Source organism: Vespa mandarinia, chromosome 11 (assembly GCF_050613455.1).
Source record: "Vespa mandarinia isolate Hongniang chromosome 11, ASM5061345v1, whole genome shotgun sequence".
Taxonomy (NCBI): domain Eukaryota; kingdom Metazoa; phylum Arthropoda; class Insecta; order Hymenoptera; family Vespidae; genus Vespa; species Vespa mandarinia.
Window position 1 is genome coordinate 5,457,501 of NC_140820.1, and position 2,500 is coordinate 5,460,000.

The following is a 2,500-nucleotide window of genomic DNA, read 5'->3' on the forward strand; positions in this document are numbered from 1 at the left end:
TTACTTACTTGCCTCGAGCCAATGATACTTTTAATGTACCCTAAAAGTATAGTATCTACTTTTCGTTCTCTTTTCAAAAATCAGGTATGCCATCTCTCTCTCTCTCTCTCCCTCCTTTTTCCTCCCTCTCTAACTCTCTCTTAGATAACCCAGTTTCAAATGGCTCATCTTTGTTCTGAAGTTTCAAAAAAATTCTTCTTTTTTTTTTTTTTTATACGTCGTATTATTTTTTAATTTTTCTTTTTCTTCTTCATTTTCCTTTTCTTTTTTTTTCTTTTTTTTCTTTTTTTGTCTCTTTTAATCCTACATTTACATAAAACTATAATAAAATCGTTATTGACTTGATTTTTATTTTTCGTTTGTGTTCAATCGAAATATGAAATTGATGATTATCTCTCATCTATCGAGACATGACATTTGACGATAGTCTTTAGAGAGGGGATAACAGTAATAGTCATTGTTGTACAGGAAGAGAGAATTTATTATTCCGTACTTCGATGGCAAGTACTTCGTAGGCAACTCGCGTTTTCGAGTAGATCGATTTTGAATCCTCCGTGGGAAAGTAGTAGGAGTCTGGGAAATTGGTTATTGAGAGAGAAAGAGAGATAGATTGAGAGATAGATAGATAGAGAGAGAGAGAGAGAGAGAGAGAGAGAGAGAGAGAGAGAGGACATACTTCACCGCAATCACAATCCCGGAAGAGAGCTCCGTCGTCTACGTGGAGAAGAGCTCGAGAGTCTAGGATCTATAGAGTCGCGGCAAGGATGCGGAAAACTTTTCTTTTTATTCTTTTCTTATCGCGTGAAATCGAGCAACGTTCTTTGCAATCAAAGAAAGTAGAAGAGAATGAGAAAAGAGAGAGAGAGAGAGAGAGAAAAATTTTTTATAATTTATGACTATCTTTTTTTTTATTAGATATTTTTTCAAACTATTTCAAAATTTAACAATTGTTTATTTAAATTAACATAAACGGGACAAACAAGAATTACGATGGAATATCATTAATAAATATTATTTTAAAATAATATTCAAAAATAGTCTTCAAAATTGATTATTAACAAAATGTATATATTATAAGTATATGATGTATAATTCGATTTAAATTATTTTTTTTTTTATGATTCTTTTAATTTTAAAAGAAATATTTTGCAATTGGTCATAGGTCAAGTTTTATTTGTTCACGTCGATATTTAATTTATTTCTTTGATTAATCCAAAAAGAAAAGAAAGAAAGAAAAAATAGAATAACTTATCGCGGAACTTAATATCAAAGTTTTTTTTCTTTTTCTCTCTGTCTCTCTCTCTCTCTCTCTCTCTCACTCTCACTCTCTTGTTCTTGCTTTCTTGCTTTCTTCGCCCTACTCTATTTTATTTTATTTTGTTTTATTTCATATTTTGTTTCCTTTAGACCGTCGTGAAATGAAATACGACATTCGTGAAAACTTTTTGCATACACTCTCGAGAACGAGAAAACAAATGGTTATCGGCTTTTTAATTAGAGTAACTAATAACTTTTCTCTTAACTTTCGACGATATTTCGATTTGACTGTTATATAATTTTTATCCCAGTTTGCGGAAAAAAATTCTCGATCTTTTCGAAATGTTGTACTTCAAACGTTCGTGTATATATATATATATATATATATATATATATATATATGTATGTATATGTATATATATAATAGTTCCTCTAAGAGAGTGTATAAACTTGCATAAACATATTTTTTTCGTTGATTATATAGAGTTAACTGTTAGTGCTCGTCATCATAAGTACTTTATATGTACGTGCAGGAACCTTATCTGACATATTGCAGATTTATTGCATTAAAAATTTTCTCTCTTTTTTACTTTAAATATTTATCATATTTGTGCATACACGTATATATGTACACATATATATATATATGTATGTATATATATATATATAAATAAAAATGATAACATTTCTCTTTATCCATTATGATAGAGATTAACAATAAATCGTTCATTCAAAATGAATAGATAATTTTTATCAACGTTTATTCAGATGAAAATTAATTATTTCTTAACTAACGTTCGTTGGGAAAGTATCTTTTTTTTTTATATTTTCAGAAATATCAAAAAAAAAAAAAAAAGAAAAAAAAAAGAAATCGGTATAAGTGTAAAAGATAGAACGAATGAATATATAAACGTGATATATGTGAAAATATGTAAATTAGAAACGCAATCCTTGAAAATTTTTTCTTTTCTTTTTTTCTTCAAGGATTTGTATAATTTATATGATTATATATATATATATATCATTCATAAATATATTTAAATAAAAAAGATCAAATTTTTCGTTGAACATTGTAACAGAGATGAACAATAAATTGTTAATTCAAAATGTATAAATAATTTTTATCAACGTTTGTTAGAATGAAAATTAATTATTTCTTAATTGACGTTCGTTGAAAAAGAATTCTTTATTTTTTCTTTTTTTTATTTTTTTTTCTTTTACTTTTTTTTCTTATTTTTTTTTT

At 26.7% G+C, this 2,500-nt stretch overlaps 1 protein-coding gene across 6 annotated transcripts in view; it reads left to right on the forward strand.

Moving 5' to 3' along the window:
• Positions 1-2,500, forward strand: part of Nckx30C (solute carrier family 24 member Nckx30C) — a 56,014-nt gene that overhangs the window by 1,826 nt on the left and 51,688 nt on the right. The gene's annotated exons all lie outside the window — the stretch shown is intronic.